Source organism: Podarcis filfolensis (genome assembly GCF_964270895.1).
Source record: "Podarcis filfolensis genome assembly, chromosome: 7".
Classification (NCBI taxonomy): Eukaryota; Metazoa; Chordata; class Lepidosauria; order Squamata; family Lacertidae; genus Podarcis; species Podarcis filfolensis.
In genome coordinates this window covers 78461203-78487219 of record NC_139603.1, presented here as the reverse complement: position 1 = coordinate 78487219, position 26017 = coordinate 78461203, and positions in this window count along the sequence as shown.

Genomic DNA, 26017 nt, shown 5'->3' with positions numbered 1-26017 from the left:
CCCACCCACAAGATGTGTAAACCCCCCCCCCACCTTCAACCCTGGCTGTCACAAGTAGGCAGGGCTTTGCATGTGGCAGTGAATCTGCTGCTGTGCCCCACCTCACCCCACTGCTCCCTGGCAGGACTGCTCTGCTCAAGCAGCTTCTTGCAGCATTGCCCCCCACCCCGCACCCCAGTCAAAAAAGAAAATCCTTGGGAGTGGACACATAAATCTCAGAGCTATCCTGACTTTCCCTTCTCTCTGTGCCATACAGATGATCTATAGGAGAGAGTCTTTATTGCCCTTCAGCAACTGTCAATGGCTCAATGCGTCAGGTCTTATTGCTTTGAAGATGCCATCCAGTGTGGAACTCTAATATATTTTCTCCTTTCAAAAAAAAAAAAAAAACCTAGAAAACCCCACCAACCTTAATTTTCCTCATCAAGCTTTTAAAATTCTGCCGTGTTCACATCAGATGAGAAATCATTAAGCGTCAGGGGTGAGAACGACTTTAAGATCATTAGACTTATAGCAGAACCCGGAAGGATTATTCATAGAGAATTGCAAATGTGAAGTGTATGTTCTCTTAAAATGAAAGGAAAGCCAGGGCAGTGACCATCATTCCATATTCTCCATTTCAAGTTACAGGAGTGTCGCTGAAACCGGAGGATCAAATGCAATTGTCTCACTGTTCTGCTAAAGAAGATCAGGGATGAGGGTTGGTCTTCGATGTTTCGTTCCTTGCAAGCTTTCTCCCTCCATCTTTGGGTTTAAGATTTGGAGAACGGTTCTCCAAATTTCTCGTTGTTGGTTTTTTCCAATCTTGAATTCAGTTAGTCCCATTTCTGCTCTATTGGTCTCATCTGCTTGATCTGCCAGCGCTTGTCTTCGCCTGCAGGGGAAGCCCCAAACTCAGTAAGGGTTTGAGACCCATTGGCTATCCTCAGCTGGTTTAGCCAGCCAGTGGAAGCCGTTCCGGGTTGTGGCTTCTGTCATCTGCTGACAACTTCTAGGAGCCACAGGTGAGAGCTGAGTGCAGGGTGGGGACCAAAGGTGGACAAACTACCCCAAAAGGAGCACCTAACACCCCAAACATCCCAAGGTGTAGATAGACGACAACATTTTGCTGCCAATCCCACTGCTGTGTTTTTAATGTCTGTTATGTACTGAAGTTCTCACCCTGGGCCTGCAGGGGGATTCTGTAGATAGTTTTCACTCAGGTCCACATATGCAAATAAGGAATTGAAAGTGACGTTCAGTGATTGGATAGTTACAGAAAGTTGTTACTGTTGCTTTGTAGTTGAGTTCTATATAAGCAGGTTGGCTGAACCCTTCAGTTCAGTTCTGTTCTGGGCCTGTGAATAAACAAGAGCTGTTTGAAGAATCGCTATGTCATCTGATATGTTCACCCACAACAATGTCCAAAGTGCTTTTTTAATAACCTTTCACTTATTCATCCGCACAACATTCCTGCCTGGAAATATTTTTTGTATTCCCACAATCTTCAGTTTGTTTTTGCTGCCGCCGTGTCTCAACCTAGTGGCCTTCTGCACATGTTCAGAGTCACACAATCCATTATTCCCGTGCCATATCAGAACGATTCCCTTACTATTCTCTTAAGGACAGGCGATTGCCAGACATTCCAGAAGAGACCAGAAGGATGTATCCCAAAGATTGTTTTGTGCCTAATGAAGACTTTTATTTATCAGTCTGCATTTATCCCCTAATTAATAGCCTCACTGTGTTGGCTACAGGTGAGGCATATTTTATAAACAGTTACTGTCCCGCTGCACAGCCAGACAAAATGAACCGCTGAGCGATGTAATGAAAGATCCTTACAGCTCAAAGGTATGGTCTGATTAGCTGAGGAATGGAAAAGAGAGAAGAGGGAGAGGGAGGGGATCAAAGGGAAGGGGCGGATGATGGGCAGGATGAAAGGGCCAGCTTAGACAATCAGCAAAATCAAACACAAAAGAGCAAAGGATCCCACCTTCTACCTTTGCTCTGCATTTCTAGGTACAGGTCTGGGCTTTCCAGGTCGAGGCCAGAAGGCTGGTGTTTGTTTGTTTGTTTTTGCCCCATCGCTGCCTCCCCAGGAAAACCCACTCTCTGTCACTGAATTGGAGCAAACAGCAACCTGCAGAGAACCTGAATTGCCATTTGCTCCGATTCAGCCGTAAAGATCAGGTTTTCATGGGGAAAGCGATGACGCAAAAAGGGGGGAGCACTTGGAGACAGCTCATGAAACCACAGACCAGTGCCTAGAAAATGTGGGGCAAAAGATAGGTGTGGATGAGCCCCCAAAGCATTGGTCCATCTAGCAATGTCTACACTGGCATTTAGAGGCTCTATAGCAGGGATGGAGAAACCCCAGGGATGGGGCCAAATGGGGCCCTCCAGGCCTTTTCATGTGGTCCCCAGAACTCTCCCCAGGCCACACCTGGATGGGTTTTTTTTCTTTTCTTTTGTCTGGCTGGAATGTGTCCTTGAGCTCTCATTGCTCAATCCTCTTGTTTGGAGGATCAAGAAGAGATCAAGAAGAAAGAGAGAGAGAGGTGCCTGGTTGTGTGTAGATACCAGTCTCTCGTATGGAGGTAAGATTCACATCTGCTGTTCCTCGTATGGAGGTAAGATTCACATCCTACGTTTCCCTCTGGCTCCACCCACATGTGGTCCTCAGAAGGTCTTCCAGAAAGGAATGCGGCTCTCAGGCTGGAGAAGTCTTCCCACCACTGCTCTACTGGTGCCCCAGACATTGCAGGAGCAGCCTTGCATGATGAAACTCTACTCTAGCACAGATTCAACACTGAGCCTGCATACCCTCCAACATTTCTCCAATGGAAATGTTGTTGTTTAGTTGTGTCCGACTCTTCATGACCCCATGGACCAGAGCACGCAAGGCACTCCTGTCTTCCACTGCCTTCCACAGTTTGGTCAAACTCATGCTGGTAGCTTCAAGAACACTGTCCAACCATCTCATTCTCTGTCGTCCCCTTCTCCTTGTGCCCTCCATCTTTCCCAACATCAGAGTCTTTTCCAGGGAGTCTTCTCTTCTCAGGAGGTGGCCAAAGTACTGGAGCCTCAGCTTCACGATCTGTCCTTCCAGTGAGCACTCAGGGCTGATTTCCTTCAGAATGGATAGGTTTGATCTTCTTGCAGTCCATGGGACTCACAAGAGTCTCCTCCAGCACCATAATTCAATAGCATCAATTCTTCGGCGATCAGCCTTCTTTATTTCCTTAAGAAATAGGGATGCTCTATTCCATCATCATCATCATCATCATCATCATCATCATCATCATCATTATTCCCCGCCCATCTGACTGGGTTGCCCCAGCCACTCTGGGTGGCCTACAACATATATAAAAACAGAACAACATAAAAAAAACCTTCCCTATACAGGGCTGCCTTCAGATGTCTTCTAAAATTGGTATCGTTACTTGTCTCCTTGGCTCGGGGGGTCACATAACTCCACACCCTCCTACATTTCTCCAAAGAAAATAGGGATGTCCTAAGGAAGAGCAGAACATTCAGGAACCAAATCAGAAACCAGGACTGCATCTGTAAATCCGGGACTGTCTCTGCAAAATAGGGACACTAGGAAGGGCTGGGCCTGGCGAACAAGCAAAGCAGAACTCAGGATCTGGAAAAGAGAAAGAAGGCTTGAAAAGAGCTCCACCCTCTCCGCCTCCATGTGAAAGTGAGGGAAAGTTATGGGGCCATCCAAATAAAATAAATGAGCTCTGCTGGCAGCTAATAAACTACCGGGAGAGTGGAAGCAGCACTGATACATGGCAGCGGTAAATTGCCAACATGGCCTGCAATAAAAACAGTACAACTGCTAATAAATGTAAACTATTAGCATTGGGGCCCTCAATAAATAAAGCCACAAATCTCTGCGAGACAGACCGGGGAGGGCTGCAGCGCTCCTTTTTGCAACTGCTCCAGCCGCGGCTGGCCTGGAAAGGGGTGACTCAGCAGTCAGCATGAATTAATTAAGAGAGGCAAAATATGTCGCATAAGTGAGCGTGGCAAGCCGAACGTGAGCTGCGCCTGCGGCGAATGCCAGCAGCAAACTTTAGGATGTGATGGGCTTTAAAAGGGAGGAGGAGGAGAAATGGGTCTGGTGAGTCTTAATTATGCACAGCTGCTCCTCTAGCTGGTGCGAATAAAATGTTGTTCATACTCTGCATTCCCCCAGAGCAAGCTCCTCACGTCCGGATAAATATCTGCCCCCGATCCGGTCAGATGATGCTTGAAGATATATGGGCAGGGAAGACGTTTTTGGAGATGGAGAGAATGAGAGACAAGTTCTTGTGTTTCTTATTCTCATTTCTTTTTTAAATTGTCTTTCTTGATTTAAAATATCATCTTACATATACATTACAAATAGTTACAGCGAAATTAAACACAAAAATATAAAAGAAAAAAGATAAAGAAAATAAAAATAAAAAAGCAAAGAAGAGTTAACAATAAGAGATGAACATTGGCTATAACATCCTGTCTTTTCTAATGAAGTCTTCTGAAAGAAACTTCCAATCATTCTCGTACTTTTTCTACCGTCTTAATTTTATCGCACAGTTTGTTTTATAACTTTTCTTGTATATTTTTCTAGTATATTCATTCCATTTGTTTATTATATACAAGTACCATTCAGTTCTGCTAGGATAACATCATTTTTACAATATAATCTTATATATTCTTTGAATAGTCTCCATTCTCTAAATATTTTTTGATTTGGGGCTCCTCTGATTTTTCCGGTCAGCTTTTCTTACTCTCAAAGACCCCAACAGTGGTTTTAATTAAATGCTTCCTATGGTTGCGTAGCAGAGAATCTGGCTTCGTTTCCATAAACAGATCTGGGTGTCCCAGTGCATGACAACCCACAGGAGACTAAGGAGAAGCAAGCTGGTTCCGTTCCATCCATCAAGTGATTTGCATGCACGGTGCTTGCAACCGATGGCTTGTCGTGTGGCGCCCAGTGGGGGTTGCGCCCCGCCAGGTACAGCCACTAAAAACCGCTCGTTAATAGATATTCCGCTTCTGCTGATCAACTCCTTGGCTGGCGTCCAAAGCATGCAGCAAAAGCAGCTCCGCCTCGTTTCTTTTCTCATTAACCTTATTATCTAAGCAGGAAGAAGAAGAAGTAGTAGTCTCCATGGTGTTTGTAAGAACAGAAGAAGAGCCTGCAGGATCAGGCCAATGGGCCAATCTAATCCAGCACCCTGTTCTCACAGAAGAAAAATCAAAAGAGTGCAGGATAAGGGAATGTGTGGGTAACGCTGGTAATTTTGCTTAGCGCATTGACACCCGCTGCCTTGTGGGACATTTTCAGGAGAAGAAAAGGCTAAGGAGTAAATAACAATACAGTGGTACCTCAGGTTACATACACTTCAGGTTACAGACTCCGCTAACCCAGAAATAGTGCTTCAGGTTAAGAACTTTGCTTCAGGATGAGAACAGAAATCGGGCGCCGATGGCGCAGCAGCAGCAGGAGGCCCCATTAGCTAAAGTGGTGCTTCAGGTTAAGAACAGTTTCAGGTTAAGTACGGACCTCCGGAACGAATTAAGTACTTAACCTGAGGTACCACTGTAATAATGATTTTATTATTTATATCCCGCCCATCTGGCTGGGTTGCCCCAGCCACTCTGGGCAGCTTCCAACACATAAATAATAATAATAATAAAACAGCAGACATTAAAAAAACTTCCTGATACATGGCTGCCTTCAGATGTCTTCTAAAAGTTGTGTAGTTTTTTATCTCCTTGACATCTGATGGGAGGGTGTTCCACAGGGTGGGTGCCACTGCTGAGAAGGCCCTTTGCCTGGTTCCCTGTAACTTCAATTCTCACAGTGAGGGAACCACCTGAAGGCCTTTGGAGCTGGACCTCAGTGTCCAGGCTGAAACCCTACACCAATCCCGTGTAAGATGTTTGGATGGTGCCTTGTATGTCTCCTTCTGGCAACACTTGCAGCCAAGCTGGTGCCAAACTTATTGCTCTGCTTTCTCTTGGCCCACATCTGTGAGGCCAAGAGGGGGTCTTGTTGCCTGGGGAGCCCAGGACCTCCATACACACTGCCCAGGCTTGTACCACAGAGAAGAGGCATACTCCATTCTCTCTTGAGACATATGGATGCCAGCAGCAGCAGCAGCAACAACAACAACAACAACAACAACATCGACACCAGCAACTTACCCAAGTCTGTTGCCTACTCCTGGCACTCTCAGGCAGCTGCCAGGGTCCTGGCAGGACCTTCTGACATCAATGCTTTCCCTGAGTCTGCAAGCTACAATTTGTATTTTTCCATAGTGCTCTGGAGCAGTGCTATGCCAGAGGCATTGTGGGAAATTTTAAATGGCACTTCATAGCTAGACCGCAGCTATGAGCCCATCCCAGGCATAGGAGACAGCTGATGTTTCCCTCAAACTTGGAGCAATCCCTGGATTTAAAAACAGGGAACTATCAGAAAACAACACATACACATTGCCTATCACCATAGTGTTGAATCCACCCCACACATTGCGAACATGCAAATTTTTTATTTGCAAAGGTGTCTGTACTGCCAACACTGAGAAGAAATATCAAGGTGGTGAACAACAGAAAATCAACAATAAATTTGTTTTTGTAAAACAAACACAAAATACATCACAAGTCAGTAGTGCTATGTCATTAAAAGGTAAAGGGACCCCTGACTATTAGGTCCAGTAGTGGCCGACTCTGGGGTTGCGACTCTCATCTCGCTTTATTGGCCAAGGGAGCCGGCGTACAGCTTCCGGGTCATGTGGCCAGCATGACTAAGCTGCTTCTGGCGAACCAGAGCAGTGCATGGAAATGCCGTTTACCTTCCCACCAGAGTGGTACCTATTTATCTACTTGCACTTTGACGTGCTTTCGAACTGCTAGGTTGGCAGGAGCAGGGACGGAGCAACGGGAGCTCACCCCGTCACGGGGATTCGAACCGCCTACCTTCTGATCAGCAAGTCCTAGGCTCTGTGGTTTAACCCCAGCACCAGCCGCATCCCACATGGTAATGTGTCATTACCATGCAGCAAATCTTGCATGTAGATAACCACAGGTCATGATCCTCTGCACATGTAAATTGTTGCAGGTACAAATGATGCACTTGCTTATGGGAAGTTGGGATCTGTTGGGCTGCCTGTGGCTACCATCTCTGCAAGAGGGCTCTCTATGTTCTATTGCTCTGCCATAAGCGTTAATAAATCCCCAAGGTTGTTAACCTGTCCTGAAAGCCAAGGGTGACTGGCAACATATATTTCCAAGCCGTGAAATCAACCCTCTAGAGTTGACTAGAGACTATATTAACCAAAAGAGACTATATTCACACACAGCTCTAAATTATGCCTGTTCAGTGAAGTCAAGAGAACAGCACTGCAAGGGAGAGATCCTATGCCCAAAAAAAGTGAGCATGAGGCACAGCTGTGGAAGTTAAGCTGGAGTTAAGCTGCACAAGATAAAAACTTGTTGAGCAGGGCGAGTGATGTTCTGTCTAAGCCTGGCAAAGGGAAAAGAAGCCTTTTAAAATAGTGTTCTGCACCAGGCTGGCAGGTCTTGTGACTGAGCTAAGAAGGCTTAGGATCCAGCCTAAGTCCCAAAGCTGTTTATCCCAGTGGACCAGGCCAGTATATGTTGGTGTTTAGTATAGTTGAACTATAGCAGCACAAAGCCACTTCTCAGCAAAAACTGCTTTTTTAAAGGAAAACAATGGCCTTTTGGATAAATTTTAATTAGCTGTCTTGCAGCCACAAACAATAGGCCCATTGATTTTAGCTATTGATTGTGATTATCGAACTATGGCGCTAGAGAAAACTGTGGTGTACCCCTTGAAGGAAGAAAGACTGGGGGTGCAGGGTGTGAGACTTCTATGAAGGATAATGATGATTAGAGAGTAACAGACTATGCTGTCAAGAACTAATAAGATCATATGCACACAGTTTAATCTTCTGGAAGTTTTCGTGGATAAAACACTGGCTGGACATGGTAGCTGCAGGAACCCTGTGAGGACATTATTGAGATGCTCTCCTTTATTGCTAATAAGATCAGACAAGCAGGGCTTTTTCACTGTTGGCACCAGTGTTTTGTAATGCCCCTCCCTGCTGAAGTACGAGAGGCTCCATCAGTACTGGCATTCCGCCGGTTCCTGAAGACACAACCCATTTAAGTAAGCACTTCCTTGAACTGAACTTCTGGTTTTATTGTTTCTACTGGATTTATTATATTTTATTTTGTGACTGTTTTGTTATGCTTTTTAATTTATTGCTTTATTGTCTATTTTAATGAAGAGCGTTTTAACACAACAGTGGATTTGTTAATAATAATATAATAATAAAAAAATTATTTATACCCCGGCCAGAGCCGGGCTCAGGGCAGCTAACACCAGTAAAATTACAATAAAAGCATAATGGGGGGGGACAATTTAAAATGCAGCCTCATTTTAATAATAGCCCATAGATCAAAACCATAAGGGGAGGGAAACATAAGGGTCAGACTGAGTCCAAACCAAAGGCCAGGCCGGACAGCTCTGTCTTGCAGGCCCTGCGGAAAGATGTCAAGCCCCGCAGGGCCCTAGTCTCTTGTGACAGAGCGTTCCACCAAGTCGGGGCCAGTACTGAAAAGGCCCTGGCCCTAGCTGAGACCAATCTAACCACCTTGCGACTTGGGACCTCCAAAATGTTGTCATTTGTGGACCTTAAGGTCCTCCGCGGGGCATACCAGGTTGCTGTGTATTAGGTATTGATTTTATAGCTGTAAACCACATAGATGTCATTTTGGCATATAAATTAATAAACAACAACATAATCATCATCAAAATATTTCAATGTGGACTGCTCCCATCCATTACTCTTCTCTGCTGATTTTCTGTTCTCCGTCCCCACTCTCAACAGTGAGTCAACACTGAGCTTGCTCAGTCCTGAACAGGCTGTTTTTGTGTCTCACCCTTAGGGTTTTTCCCTTAAGATTTTCCATATTTATGCAGACCTTGGTGGTTTCCCCAAGCATGCTGGTATCACCCTCTTGTGCATGGATGATGCTGTTTTGTCTACATAAGCAACAGCACTCACCGCCTGACAACCAGAAATTGAAGGAGTAATAGATGGCAATTCCTGCAGCTAAGGTTGCAGTCCTGAACATGCTTAACTGGCGAAGTTAGTCCCATTGGACTCAGTGGGTCTTACTTCTGAGTAGATAAGTATGTGAATGCATCCTTTGCAAGAGTAGCTCAATATATATGTATCAAAACATCAACATTAAAACCAATGTTGAGCCAATTTCAGCAAAATATAGCATTGTCCTCATGGAAGTTCATCAACTTTTTAGTGCAGATTTCTTCTATGCAATTGTGCTTAACGTACACATTTTTGCCACGGCATAATGCATTCTCATATCTTATTTTCTGAAAGATGTGCATTTCCATGCACACTTCGCCCCAGTGCACTCATTTTTGTACACATTACATGGGTGGAGATCAGCATGGCAAAATTTAAATTCTGGAGTGTGAATTTTGAAGGATGGTCGTGCTTCAGTTTGCATATTAGTTTGCAAACTGGAATCCAGTTTCTCCTCCTGCTTACAATGCGGTCTGCAGGTTTACTTGGGTGCCACGTGCCACTGTGTTCAATGGGGTTTACTCCCTGGTAAGCCTCATTGGATTACAGCCTTAAATTCCTTAACAAAATTAGTGCAGTGGAACAGGTTGAAACTTTGGCAAAGTTTGAAGACTTCAATGCCCAAATGCTTTTCTCTATCTTCCCCCCTCCACACTTCTGTAGAAGGCAAAGGTCTTGCCTCAGAGCCCAGGGTCTCCTTTGTTCATTCAAATTCTGAGTTTTACCTTCTTTCAATATCTAAATTTAACTACGAATTTAAAGCAACGTATCTGGGGCATAGCTTCTGAGCACGAAGGCCTCACTTACGGTCAGACCTAGTTTGAAACCATTTAGATCAGTTTTTGAAAGAGAATCCTTTCTAGGTGAACTCCCAATTTATTTATTTATTCATAGACTGGCATTACAGTGGTACCTCAGGTTACATACACTTCAGGTTACAGACTCCGCTAACCCAGAAATAGTACCTCGGGTTAAGAACTTGGCTTCAGGATGAGAACAGAAATCGCGCAGCAGCGGCAGTGGGAGGCCCCATTAGCTAAAGTGGTGCTTCAGGTTAAGAACAGTTTCAGGTTAAGAATGGACCTCCGGAACGAATTAAGTACACAACCAGAGGTACCACTGCATTCTGTTTAGCTATTCATTTTCTTTACTGAACCATTTCTACACTGCCTTTCAGCAGCTGTTACTGCTGCACTACAGCCTGACAGAAGAAAACATGGTTTTGCCATGATACCAGAATACATTTGAGCCAGGGTGAACAAGCTGTGCCAGTCTGTCTTTGTCTGAGCTGGGGTTTTCCTTGCTGAGCTGTAATAAAACCAGAGATGCACAGCATCCAAAACTGCTCATCCCTGTGGATCTTACAATAGGATTGCCCCCTAAGATTCCATCCCATGTTTCTTGCTGTTTGATAAATGTGATGGCTTGGGACTCGGGCTCGGACTCGAAACCAGAGGAGTCTCAGTCCGCCCAAGATCCTTTGCCTCAGGCGGTGTCTGAAGCAAATCTGGGGCCTGATTCTGAAGAGCCCCAGTCTGCACAGGTTCCTCTGCAACAAACACCAGCCAGGCCGAGTCAGGGGCCAGAGCCTGCCCTGGTTCCAGATGCAGGGATTACCTCGTTGCCTTCAGCTGGGCCATCACTTACAGCTGCTCCGCTACCAGTTGGGTCAGGGAAGGCTGAGGCGGCCCCTGGGTCTAGTAACCCACTGACATCTCCCGAGCTGCAGAGACTGAGGTCTGAGAGGAGAGACCTGAGTACTCGCAGGAGGAGTGCTCGCCTTCAGGCGACACAGGGAGGTGAGTTGCTGGGGGATCAGGACCGGCCATTACCCCAACAGAGATAAAAGGCTGTCAGGCACCACCCCAGGTTGTGGGAGCAACATTGCTGTATGCTAGATCCTGCCTGAGATTCTGTACCTCCCCTTGCCTGGTTTCCTGCCTTTGTGTCCTGCCTTGGCCCTGTTAGACGGACGCCTCATGGAATCCCTGGATTCGGGACTGGACCTGGACCGCATTGCTCGGGTTAACCCCTGGGCCCAGCACAATAGAGTAAGTGTCAGGGACTGGACTAAAGGGGACAAGATGGGGGGGAAGAGGAACGCAGCATTGATTTACAGCAGGGGCTTGAGGAAGGTCACAGCTCAGAGACAGACGAATGGAAGAGTTGGGAAGTGTTAGGAGAAGGAGGAGGGCAGACAGAAGCAGAGCAGCCAGCTGGCACATTGTCACTGGAAAGTATTTCTGACCCTCCTTCTCCCAAAACTCAGCGTGCGTCAAGAGTGCAGGAACAAAGGACTCAGAGACTATTCGCCACAAGCAGCCACTGTAAGGGAAAATGCTGTTGCCAGGAAGGAGGAAAGAGGAGCTCAGCTGGAGCAACGCCATGGTTAGGACATAACGCTTTCTTTTTGTCTCTCGCTATTATGAAGGAATAAACTCATTTAAAAGGACTCTACCTTGTTTTCTCTGCTTCTTGCTGCCACCGGTGGAGGAACAGAATTCCCGAGCCTGACATTAAGCATCTTTTAATAGATAAAACCTCTTTCAATTCGTATGTTGTCTAGAACACTGGAACTGGAATCCAAACCCCTTTATGTCAGTCTGGGAGTTTTGGATGATGCAGAAGCCCCACCTCCACCCAACCCTGCCAGCGTCCGCCTACAGAGTGATGCCAGCAAAGACCTGCTGTGAGAGCATATCTTTGTTTGAGACTCTATCCTCCCATGTGGTGCCCAAAGTCTTCCTGACGCTACACAAGTGGAAGGCGCTGAGGGGTTGCTCCTGGCAGGTGAAAGTTGCCCACATCTCACTACCATAAAGCTGTCATTGAAATTCTACTCAATATTGATAATAATAATAATAATAATAATAATAATAATAATAATAATAATAATTTATTATTTATACCCTGCCCATCTGGTTGGGCTTCCCCAGCCACTCTGGGCGGCTTCCAGAAAAATATTATAATGCAGTGGTACCTCAGGTTAATTCGTTCCGGAGATCTGTACTTAACCTGAAACTGTTCTTAACCTGAAGCGCCACTTTAGCTAATGGGACCTCCCGCTGCTACCGCGCTGCTGGAGCCCGATTTCTGTTCTCATCCTGCAGCAAAGTTCTTAACCTGAAGCACTATTTCTGGGTTAGCGGAGTCTGTAACCTGAAGTGTATGTAACCTGAAGCGTATCTAACCTGAGGTACCACTGTACTGTAATAAATTAAACATTAAAAGCTTCCCTAAACAGGGCTGCCTTTAGATGTCTTCTAAAAGTCTGGTAGTTGTTGTTCTCTTTGACATCTGATGGAAGGGCGTTCCACAGGGAGGGCGCCACTACCAAGAAGGCCCTCTGCCTGGTTCCCTGTAACTTGGCTTCTCGCAGTGAGGGAACCGCCAGAAGGCCCTCGGTGCTGGACCTCAGTGTCCGGGTAGAACGATGGGGGTGGAGACAGAGCAGATTCCAGCATACAGTTAATAGAGTAAAAACCTAAACACATTGCAGGATTCCCAAAACATAGACCAGAGGCCATTAATATTTCATCCAGCAGAACTTTACTGCTACTGAAGGCAAATGAGCTTAATGGTCACAAATCCAATACATTCAGTATTGCCACTGTCCATAAGAAATCCAGTTGCAGCAGACTTTACTTAAACTTACAATAACTTATAATAAGTCTAAACCATAGCACTATATACACCACACCAAAAGGAAAAGAGATAGAAAGAGAAAGTGAAACCCAGGCTCCTTCTGGCCTCTTCTTATAGTCAGCATGACCTTGAAGAAGAGATAACAGAACCAGTTTAAGCCAGCTGTACTCTGCTTCTCTGAAGGAATAACCCAAACTTCATGAACCTCTTGCTTGTTTCTTTCACATAGAGAAGCTTCCAGAACCCTCTTGAATTAATTAGAATAGGAAAGATCTCTACACATCAGATCAATACTTTCTGCACTAAGAAATGCAAACTGACAAGCCTGGTAGATCTTCATCTTGGTATTGGTTGTTAGCAATCATTCTCCCACCCACTTATGAAAAGGCAAGCCATTGCTGTAGCCAATAAGTTTATTCAGCTCAGCATCGATGGAGAGCTTTCTGGTTATGGTGGAACCCAGGTAGACAAAATTGTCTACCACCTCAAGCATGTGTCAACAGTGCTGATGTGTGGAGTGCTGACAACGTCCTGACCCAGGATGTTGGTCTTCATCAAGCTGATGGTGAGGCCCAACTCCATACAGGCTTGTCTAAGCCAGGAGAGGTGGGGAGAAGGTAGACTGGAATCTACTTGTAGATGAATGGCTGACTTGTACTAAATCTGCAAGGGTTTCAGACTCCCAACTGTCCAACAATAGGAAGTTTCCCCACCTATAGTAGACTGCTGAAATGAAGAAAGCTACCAGTAATTGACATCTGTGAAAAGACTGTGAGCTCAGTTCTGGTACATGAAGACAAATGCCAGGCTCAGACATCGCTCAGAAAAATCCTGTTCTAACTGTATGTGCTTTGCACCTGATTCAGGATGGCGGATCTGGGGGTCCTAGCAAAAAGCAAAACAGAATGACAAGTTTGAAGTCTGTCCACTGCTGGTCTACAGTGACCAGCAGCAATTCTCCAGGATTTCAGACAACAGTCTGTTCCAGGTCCACTAGGGTCTGAATCTGGGACTTCTGCATGCATGATTCAGACTAGGACAGAGCTGGTTGGTGAGGTGAGCTATTGCCATGGCTTCTTACTTCCAACTAAAGATGATTAGGGCTGCAGACAAGTACACCTAACATCAGGGGCTCCTCTATTCTTTCTTCTACTTCAGTTTTGCTTCTCTAGTTTCAATGTGTTCAGGCCTTCCTAGCCTGGTCTATGGTGGGGTGAGTTTCCTGCATCAAGGGGGTCTTGGACTAGAGGACCTCTGAAATCCCTTCCATACCTATAAGTCTCTGAAGACATCTGTTTGAGTTCTATCTCTATCCACTTAAAACTTCACAAGCAAAATCCAGATGCTTCTGTTGACCTTCCCGAATGTTTGGCTATCTTCTCGGGGTGGCACATATCATGCCGCCCTTCCGTTAAAGGCAGATCTGAACATTTGTCAACCAGTGGTGACAGCCTCAATGACTTTGAAGAGATAGGCTTTTGAATTATCTGGGTAGCTATGCAGAAGGTGCACTTGCTCCAATATTAAAGTCAGATTTATAGCAAGGCAGTTTCAAATCCGAATGCAGTGATCCTGCAAACAACAAAAGGGAGAAGATCATTTCTTTGTATAATTAAATTACGCGAGAAACTATCATTTAGCTAACACCTTCATTTGTCTTTTATATAGATAAAAGTGTCTATTCTCAGTGCCCACATTTAAAGCCACAACTCTCTAATATGCAATCCATTAAAACAGCCTTCCAGATCCTGACACTACAACTTCCATTAGTTCAAGCCAGCATTGCTAATGGTCAAGGGTGATGGAAGTTGTAGTCCAAAACAGAGGCAGAGCTCCAGGCTGGGGAATGCTGCTTTAGGATATTTGCTTGCATGACTTGTTAGCAACGCCCATTCATTTCAAAGCAGCTTTAAGTCACTTTGAAGTTTCCAGAAAACCATGGTGTTCAGCTGATTCAAACCAAGGTAGAATTAAAATGGCAACACGTTGATTGTTGGCAGACTGAATTCACTAAGCAAAACAATGCCACCCCCCAATGAAAACCGCAGTGCATTTCAACATTATTTTATTGCCCCTTTGTTCAAGGCAAAGGCTGGGCTTGGTTGCTAATGGGCTCAGTTCTGTGCCAGAACATTCCTTCCATATATCAAACCCAGCCTTGCAATGAGGAATGTCACTTTTGGCGAGACCTTGTAGTTGTGGAGGCCTCCATGTCAATACATCCTGAAAGCTGCAATTTACAATGTGTCAGGAAGTACTGAAAAGCAACCACTCCCAGAGCTTGTGGCAAGAATGGACATATCTGCAGAAGCATCTGTGGCTGGGGATCTAAAGTACAAAACCTCCAACATTGCCAACCCTCCTTGCAATCTGCCAGGGACTGGAGTCATGGGAGACACCAGCTGGGGAACCCCCAAGGGAACCCCCAGAGAAGGAAGGCTCAGAGCCAGGCGAATGGTGGTGGGACACCAAGGAGAGGTCAGAGGGAGAAGAGTGGGAGCAGTTGTTGGATGCTGAAGGGACAACAGGATTTAGTGAACAGGAAGAGCTTGTGACAGAGAGCAGTTCAGACTCCAAGGCTGAAGCAGAGGGGGGGGGGTTCAAGAATCCAGGGAGCCTGCCTCTCCAAGGACACAAAGTGTGTTGCATAGAGCAGGACAGAGATTAGAGGTGCCCCCGTCACAGTTTGAGACTGATTGGGAAGCATCTGGCAGAAGTAGGCGAAAGGACTGTTCTGACAACCACTCTGTAGAGGCAGGACTTACTGGGAAGGGTTGTTGAGTTGTATGCCATTTCTTGAATAAAGAGTTAACATCACTGACCAACTCTGCGTCTTGCTTTCTGGCCTGCGTCTGATTCCAGCCATGACACTGCCAGGAATTACTGAAATTGGTAATCTCAGTTTCTCTCAATTTCTCATTTTTCCAGTCTCAAATTCAATTTGCCACATTCTGCACCAGTTTGCAACCTATGTTTATAACTGTCAGCGTTTTAGTGCAGATTTCTCATAATGTACATATTTTTGCAATCAATTTCCTCTTAATGCAATGCATTTGAGTGTTATTTTCATTAATGCATGCTTCCTATGACCTAACATATACAAAGGTACCTTGGTTGTCGAACTTAATCCTCTCCAGGAGTCCGCTTGACTCCCAGAACTGTTTGAAAACCAAGGCATGGCTTGCGATTGGCTGCAGGAGCTTCCTGCACTCAAGCAGAAGCCGTGTCGGACATTCAGCTTCCAAAAAATGTCTGCAAACCGGAACACTTACTTTCAGGTTTGCGGCATTCAGGAGCCAAGCAATTTGTTCAGGAGCCAAGCAATTCGACAACCAAGGTACCACTGTACATTCTTGTGCACATTTTTTGGTTGGAAAACGGCATCGCAAAGTTGGGAGAAGTGTGGATTTCGAAGGAAGTGAATATGCATTTCAGTTTGCATATTGTTTCAGGAAGGGCAAATTTGGTTTCTGTTAAAATGCACACTGCACCAAATATCTCCCCCATCCCTCCTCACGACCAATTTCCCTCCTCCCTGGCATAGTAAGTTAAAGGGGGGGGGGGAATGATAGAAGGAGAGTCCTGACTACAGAAGAGGACTGCCAATAAAGTTCCCAGCAGGATTGATGAATTTTTGAGCTTCCTTCCTTCCTTCCTTCCTTCAGCACTTTCAGAAAGATGATGAACTTCCTGAGAAAACTCTGACGGATTGTGAGATAAGCCACAAGGGGCTTGACCATCCTTCCAGAAAATGTGCTGAAGATTACCTGAGACTGTTCTTGAGGAAGCATTCCTATACACAAGCAAGCTGGCATAAATTAAGCAGGCATAAAATAACATCAGCTCCAAACCCTGTCCAGGAGCAATGTTACTGCCAACTAAGCCAGCCCAAGCCTGTCAGAGGGAAAACAAGCCTCTGAAAAGAGTTTGACTTAACACTACCATTTCTTTGCCAGGTCACATGACTGACCTGAACTGAGTTAGGATCTTGCTTAAGTCCCTCTGCCTGGTCCCAGCCCTGCAACACCCCTCAGTCTCAACTGAACCAGCTTTGGCTGAGATTTGGCAAGTTACTTGGTCATATCTTCAGCTGAGCCAGGGTCAGGAACTTAAAATCGTGGAATCAAGGAAGTTGGAAGGGACCATGAGGGTCTTCTAGTCCAATTCCCTGTAGTGCAGGAATCTTTCACCCAACATGGGGCTCAAACCCACAACCTTAAGATTGAGCGTCTGGTGCTCTACCGGCTGAGCTATCTCAACTGAGCAAGGAACCTCCTGGCTCAGACAGAGATCCACTGCACACTAAGCTGTTCATCCCAGACGTTCTTCCCATAGGATTTCCCCCTTCTGAAATGTAACAATATTTTTATAAAAAGAAATACTTCATAGCTAGACCTTTCTAGATCCACAATTTTTTCAATTACCCATTGGTTCATTCTAGAGTTGTCTGCCTCATATATTGTCAATTGAAATTAGTTTGTGTGTGCAACTTTTCCTGCCATTTTTGCATTATATATGGTCTGTGAAAAGAGTAAAATAATTTGTGCAAGTTATTGGACGCCCTAAAGTTGATGCAGCTGCCAAAAACTATAACTGCGCATTATTTCCATCATTTTGAACTTAAAGCTAAATCAGTTGAATAATATTAGTTATAGAAGGGGAAAATACACAAACATACACACACACTCTCTTCAGCTATCTGGTAGAAATCATCCTCCAGTTTTAGTCTTGCAAATAATATGAAATGAAACTAGAATGTCATTCAAGCTGAGATCTCATATTTGAAACCTGTATCAAATATCTTTTCAAACTACGTGTCTTCGATGCACTGAAAATCAAGCATTGCAGTGATACAAATTAAGTATTAACAAACTAAAAAAGTTTAGTAGCCCATGTACGCCTTAGTGATCATTTGCAGCAATAAGCAGCATTGCAGAGATGTTTGAAATGACATATACGGGTGTATAGATGTATATATCTTTCAAGTAACTTGGACTATGGTAACATGATCATTGCAGTGGGTAAATGTGATCAGGTCCTGTTGAATATGGAGTGGCATCCTTCAGGGCAGGCTAGCTGCTGGGGTTCAGGACCCTGGTCAGCTCTGTGCGAAGCAGAGCCTGAATTCAAACCATTCAGAGCACTAGCAAACGATGTTGCTTCAGCAACTGCCTGGAGCCAACTGTGAGCTTCAATAGCCCTGCAGCTAAGGAGCCTCTGGCTCCATCCCCTCAGAGGGAAGCTGTTGCACTTTAAAGGGCCATTGTGTTTTGTACAAGCTCCTAGAGACTTCCCCTTGATTACTTCACATCTGAATCTCTTCTAAAGGGCCATAGGCTCAAACAGAACAGAACAGAACAGTGTTAAAAGAGTGTGATTAAAGGAGGAGGCAAAGATCTATTGTACCTACAAGAGATTTTTCCCCGCCTACTTACACTTTGGGGCTTCCCTTAAGGAAATCTGATGTAAAAAATGCAATAATCCATCTCCTAACAAGCCCAGGAAAGTGATAATGCAATATATCAAGCAACAGCCATGGACCTAGTTTTCATAAGAACATAAGATGAGCCTCCTGTACAAGGAAAACGGATCAAGGCATAAAACTTAGACCATATGAAGAGATTAAAAGCTTATTTACTGGGTGGTTGCAATACCACCAGGTAAATGATTTGTTGAAAGAAGATAAAAAGAAATTAGGATTTGAAGATAAAAAATCTAAATTCAATGTGGAAGTTGTAGAAGGTAAGAACAAAATATTGTCTAGAATTTATGATATTTTATTGGAGTGGTACACAAAAGATGAGGAGGTGAAGGAGGTCATGACTAAATGGGCAATAGACATTGGTTATAACATCGAATTTGAGAGGTGGCTGGAATTATGGAATATCAACATGAAGTTCACGGCGTGTACGGCATTAAGGGAAAACATGTGGAAAATGATATATAGGTGGTACCACACACCATTGAAACTGGCTAAGATCTACAGGTTAAAGAATAAAAGATGCTGGAAATGTGGAGAGGTAGATGGTGATTTCTACCATATGTGGTGGTTATGTAGCAAAGTGAAAGGATTCTGGGAATCGATTTACAATGAACTTAAAAAAAAAAATTAAATACACTTTTCCCCAAAAACCGGAAGCTTTTCTGCTAGGAATGATGGGTAAAGAAATTAAAAAAGAAGATAAGGTACTATTCCTATATGCCACAAGAGCCGCAAGAATCATGTTAGCACAAAACTGGAAAACGGAGGCTATACCTAATATAAGTGACTGGCAGGTTAAATTGACAAATTATGCCGAGCTCGCTAGAATAACGGGAAGAATAAGAGATCAAGATGAACAGAAATTTCAAGACAATTGGGTTAAATACTGGATGTATATTGGAACCAAATTATAAAAGACACTGGCGGGACTGGAATAACTCTAACAGTAATGGGTTACTATCCAAAAGAGATAAAATACGTGCCTATAGAGTCTATCTGATACTTACCAAAGGAGTGGAGGGAAGTCCAAGGCTCGGCAGAGCCTAAAATAACTGTACTTATGATTTATGGAGTGGATATATTATGTGTAACCTATGTATTGGATTTTGTATACGTCTATATGTATATATGTATAATATCAATAAAAATTTATCATGGAGATGAGCCTCCTGGATCCGGCCAATGGCTCATCTAGATTAGCATCCTGTTTCACAATATTTGACCACTGTTGGAAACCAGCAAGCAGGATTTGAGCTCAAGAACACTATCCCCTCTTGTAGTTTCCGGCAACTGGCATTCAGAAGCCTCCAGCTGGGAAGGCAGAACATAGCCATCATGGCTAGTAACTTTTGATCACCCTCTGCTCCATGAATTTGTCCAATCCTCTTTTAAAGCCATCTAGGTTACTGGACATCACTGCCTCTTGTGGGAGTGAGTTCCACAGTCTATGCACTTTCTACACAAGAGTTTTGGCTTAATTGGCTTCTGGCCACATCATGGTTCTTATTAATGACATCTGCAAAGCTTTCACATTTATCAGCAAGACCGCAAGATGCCTCTATCAAATAATTCATTTTCTATCATTTTCTGCAACATACAATTTCACTGTCTCTCACTCTCAGTCTAGAAATTAAGCCTCTCTGTTTGCAGCATCATTTTATCCCTCTCCGATGCGTTATTGAAGTCTATTCTTTTTTATATATAAAAACCAACAACAAGCATAAATCTAGCTCTTCTCTTCCGGTGCACTGTATTAATGTACAAATTCCTTCTCATATCCTATCGTGGAGACCTTATTGACTCTAAGATGCTTATTGAAAACTGAGTTCCCTACAGCAGCTGTGAAGAATGACTCACCCTAACGATAGACTACAGGCTGTATAATCAGCTGTGTAGCAAACGTGGTCTGTATAATCAGCAAGTTGGCATATTTTCTGGTCTGTGAAAATACAGCTTAGTATATCAGAAACACCGTGCATATCTGCAGAAGTGATTTGCTATGCATTTAGTGCTGGCATCCAAAGGCATCACTTATGTACTTTTGGAAATAAACAAAGAGTGCCAGATGCAAAATGCATGTTACAAAATATCAGAAGAAAACACCTTCAAATGCTTGGCCTCTCTCCACTTCCTGTTATCCTCAGATCAGAGGTTGGCTAGGCTCAGTGGCAATGAGATACCTCTCAACTGTCCTGCTTTAAGTGGGACATCCCAGAATTACAGAAGCCATCACAGCTTCTGAACGGATCCTGGGATGCCCCTTTTTGGCATCTGCAGGAGTCCCCAAAGACATCCATTTTGGAGGACTGTGCTCTCACATGAGTCACATGGGAGCACAATAGTGAAAGACATGTGTCACGTGTGACATGTTGGAGGGTATGCAATGTCCAATCCACTGACTGAGTCAGTGGGGATTTGAAGCAGGTTGTCTCCAGACCAGGCTCATAGAATCATAGAACTGTAGAGTTGGAAAGGACCCTAAGGGTAATCTAGTCCAACCCCCTGCAATGCAGGAATCTCAACTATAGAATCCATGGCAGATGGCCATCCAACCTCTGCTTAAATTTAATTTAATTTTATTTTTTAATTAAAGATTTTCTTGTTTTACAGAAGTAAGTGTAATGTCTCTCATATTTTTTCCATGTAACATATTTACAAATCCGTTTCATCTGTTGAGACATTAGGGGGAGAAAAAAAGAAGAAGAAGGGGTGGAGGGAGGGAGGGAAGATGGGTGGGGGTGGGGTCGGGTGGCGATGTTTCTGTTATGCTTAATGTATGTAGGGTTTGGTGTCAGCGTTGCTTGTGCTGTTCACTTGTGTTCCTTTGGTGGTGATGCCTTTACCCCGGTATGGCTCCCCTTTATCACATACACAGCCCAACGAGACAACGACAAGAATCCACCAATAGCATACAAATCAATATGGCTAACCTGATCCAAAACACCCACCCACCCCACTCACACACGAAAACAAAGATCACCACAGCCAATCACAAACAAACAACCACACCCTAGGCCAACCTCTGCTTAAAGACTTCCAAGGAAGGAGAGTCCATGACCTCTCAAGAGAGACCGTTCCACTGTTGAACAGCTCTCACTGTCAGAAAGTTCTTCCAGAAAGTTTAGTCAGAATCTCCTTGTAACTTGAAGTCATTGGTTTGAATCCTATCCTCCACAGCAGGAGAAAACAAGCTTGCTCCCTCTTCCACATGGCAGCCCTTGAGATATTTGAAGGCGGCTATCCCATCTCCTCTCAGTCTCCTCTTTTCCAGGCTAAACATACCCAGCTCCTTCAACCGTTCCTCGTAAGGCTTGGTTTCCAGAGCCTTGATCACCTTGGTAGCCCTTCTTCTGCAAATGTTCCAGCTTGTCAACATCCTTCTTAAATTGTGGTGCCCAGATTTGGAAACAGTATTCCAGGTGGGGTCTGTCCCAACATTTTAGCAACCAGCACACCACCCCAGCTCTATGGGTCAATCAATCATGGTTCAGTCTCAGAAGGAAATCCCATTGAGTTCAGTGGGAGATTTGCTCCTAGGTAAGTGTTCATAGGATTAATCAATGCATTGATAGCATGCATTGATTAATCAATGGGGAGACTTTGAACTGGCAGAAACTTTAATCAAAATGTACACAGCTGTGTAAATATTCACTTGGGGGGGGGGGAATAAGGGTGGCATATGAAAGAGCGAGAAGTGGCCTTGGTTTTAATAGTAAAATTCCATACCTCGCAAATTAGCAATTCAAAGCACTTCTTAACAAGAAGAAATTTTCCTCCACTTTATTAAACATACATTATACGTAGAAGCCTCTGAAGGGACTTGGCTGCCGCGGTGCTAAAATTGTCTGTTTGATCTTCCTGCCTCACTTTAAGATGACACGCTAGGCTCTTTTTTTGTCTTTTTAGCTAATAGATGGGTTCCTCTGGCCTTTTCCTTTAAGTGGAGGAGAAATAAAATAAAACATAAGGTCTTTCCCTTGTCACTTTTCTCATTTCTATTTTGGAGTGGTAGCAGGGGGCGAAATTGCAGAAGATAAGCAGAGATGAGACCTTGTTAGGTCAGATTGTCTGTTTCCATTGTGTGAATATGCCCTATTCCGTATTTTTCCAACAATTTGCCCAGATCAAGTTTAAATTATTTACACGGTGGGATTCCCAAGTGTTCCATTTAGAAACTCGCTTCCTGGGGCAAGTCAACACTATTATCAAGAACTTTGGCCTTGATGGGTTCTTGGACTAATGCCTGAGCCTATGAAACAGGATCGCTTCCAGCATTCATATGGATGGGAGCATTAAAGAAAAACTGAATAAAAGATTCAGGCAGAAGAAGAAGCAAACTATGTGAAAGGAATTGTAAGAACGGAAGGTGAGCCGTGCTGGATCAGACCAAGAGTTGCTTACTTCAGCGTTTTCTCCAAAGTATAGCACCCAGCCGGAGGTTGCTGGAACATCTCACAAGGCATGAAGCAAGCAAGGGAACAAGGCATCTGTCACCAACCTTTTTGAGAAAGCGTCATGGGCGCCAGTCACAAAATGGCTGCCGTGGCTGGTGTGGCATAACACAAAATGGCTGCCACACCCATAGTAGCAGAAAAAGAGACAGGGCCTGTCATCGTATCAGCCTCCAGTCAGTGAAGAAACGTACCTACATCAGCTCCCAGCAGGTTCATCGAAAGAAGCACTGGTCCTCTACTTAGAATGGAAGTGAGGGAGGGTGTTCAATCCCTCAATGTTCAAGGTAGGAGTGTCTGAGACAGTGCAAGCAGGAGCTGAGCAGGAGGAGCAAATATTATAGATTGCTTGAAAGGATATTTACTGAGATGTTATGTATTGGGTTTAACACAGTTATGTTAAAAGGCGTGTTCTAACCAATCGTAGAAGCGTTGGTAGACAAATGTTCTAATGGCAAGTAAGCACATGCTTTGTCAACTGTCAACGGTCAACGGTCAGTTCATGCTTGGGATTATTATTGTGTTGTCCAGTTTGTTTGGTTCTTGTGTTCCTATGAGTGAGCTGTTGTCACTGACAAATGTTGAATAAACTTCGTTGAGGAACTTATACTGCCTTGGGCTTCTGACTTTTTCCAAACATTTAACATGAGACCTTTCTGTTTACCCAAGATTTTGCAAACGGCAATTCTTTATTTTACATTTCTGTTGTACAAGGTGCTTGGTTTTGATATATAGACTTGTTTTGCTTTTATCCTGGTTTTAGGACATTTTATTGCATGCCCACTGCTTGAAACCTACACTCTGAGCTCCCATTCTTTCCATAGCCCTATGTGGTAGTCCTGGCTAAAAGGCTAACAAACCTTCATGAAGATCTGAACCACAGGCTCCCACAGTACAATCAAATACACTACTAAGTAGGTATGGAGGGAAAATCAATTTCATTTGCATTTTAGTCAGATGCTACTTAATTTGCACTTCTGAAACCATCGTAGCAACAAACATGCAGCTAGTTTTCAAAAAATGCATTTCTCCGGGATTTTGAGATGTTCTCCAGCCAAACAATATACTGGAAAATACACACATACAGACACATCTCTCTATCTACTATCATCTATCTTCCATATCTATCGAAAGAAAATAGGCAATGGGGAAAATGTTCATATGATAGCTCAGTTGGTTAGAGATAACAGCAAGGTTGCAGGTTCGATTCCCGTATGGGACAGCTGCATATTCCTGCATTGTAGCAGGTTGGGCTGGATGATCCTCAGGCTCCCTTACAATTCTATGATTCTAAAAGCATCATTTTCGCTGTACACAAATTTCAGACATTTTGCATAGATCTGAGAAAGTTTTACTGCTACTCGGTGTGAAGGGAATGGATCTGGCTCTTAGCCTTGGAAAGCTGATTAGATATACCTCATCATTTAGACACTATTTTATTACCTGGTTTCCATTGCAGCATTTTGATTTTGCAATAAACAGTACTAATTGGATTAGGAGCAGTTGGCACAAAAGAAAATGAAATATCACCATCAAGAGGGAGGGAGGGAGGGAGGGAGGAGAGGGAGGGAGCCAACCCAGCCCTCAATTTGCAATCGCTGCAGCTGCTGCACAGACCACCCATTGTCATCAAAACAATGAATGGCGAAACCCAGGCCTCAGTTTTCCAACACTGATGCTTCAGCTACTGGGGGCCAAATCCAGCTCTGCTAGATTCCATTGGCTTGCCTAGATTTTCCCCATTAAAACCCTTGCATTTGTTATAGATTTGTGCTGAGTTGCTGGGACCATTTTCTGCAATGGTGATTTCTCTCTGAGCATACATAATAATGGAAAGGTGGGATACCACTCTAACAAAATTAAATGGAATAAGTGAAGTCCATAAATGTGTGTTTGAAGAACCTATTCCTAAATGGGTGGCAAATTCATGGCCTAATCCAGCAGACTATTATTATTATTATTATTATTATCATTATTATTATGGAGAAGACCTTACCTGGAAAATCAATACAACCCAGGTGGTTCAGAAAGCCCAACAGAGACTCCATCTCCTCAGAGTATTGCGAAAGAACGATGTCAATCAACATTTGATGATCTCCTTCTACCGGTCCACAATAGAAAATGTCCTTTCATACTGCATCATGGTGTGGTACTCTGGTTTGACATCAACTGAAAGGAAGTGCCTACAGAGGGTGGTGAATACAGCACATGATATTATGAGCTGTCCTGTGAATCCACTGGATGAAATAGCAGAAGAACGTTGCCTCAGGAGAGTGAGGAAAATTCTCAGGGATGATTCATTCCCTGGCCGGCACTTTCTTGATCTCCTGCCCTCGGGCAGAAGATATAGAAGCATGATTAGTTGCACCAACAGGGTAAAGAACAGCTTCTATCCGTGGGTTGTTAGGCTGCTGAATGAAAAGATAACAGGGCAACTGACTTTCAGGTTTGGTGGGTGTGCGTCAGTAAACGAGGGGAATTAAAACTAAGAGAGCTGAGATTCTATTTCATCGGAACTGAGAAAGATGGCGTCTGCCACCCGAGGAGGAAATTTGGGTGGATTCGGCACAAATAACAGCGTGTGAGGATTTATTGCAAACAAAGGACTTACCAGCTTTAAAAAAAAAGGGAGAGCCTTACAAAGTTCACACAGAAGCATAATATTGCTTACTTTAACTCACCTGTGGAAACAACTCAGAGGCTATTAAGAAGAAAAAGGATAACAACAAGAAGATTGAAAGATGGGACTGCTGAACACTAAAAGCAGCAGAAATATGAGATGATTGGACCCTACTGAACTCGAAGCATGGGAACCCCCAACAAAAATTTAAAATTTGGCAAAATATTTGGACTTTATTATATGTATTGGTATAATTTGGAATAATTAATGTGATATGATTGGATTGTTAAATGGAAAACTTAATAAAATTATTATAAAAAAAGACTAAGAGAGCTGAGTGGGGGGTGCTCGTATTAATCTCACTGTATACAAGTTGTACAAGTGACAATAAAGTATTTCAATTTCAATTTATCGATCTACTGGGATAGCCTGGTTGGCAGAGCATGAGACTCTTAATCTCAGGGTCGTGGGTTTGAGCCCCACGTTGGACAAAAGATTCCTGCATTGCAGGGGGTTTGGACTAGATGATTTTTGAGGTCTCTTCCAACTCTACAGTTCTATGGTTCTGTGTGTGGGTATGAGTGGAGTTAAACGGACAGGAAGAGATTGAGGGGGGAATAATTTCTTCTGTACGAGCCTCAATATAGTCTAGTGCTGACCCTGCACCTGTTACGCTAGCAGAGAATAGACTTTAATTTTGAAAACTCCG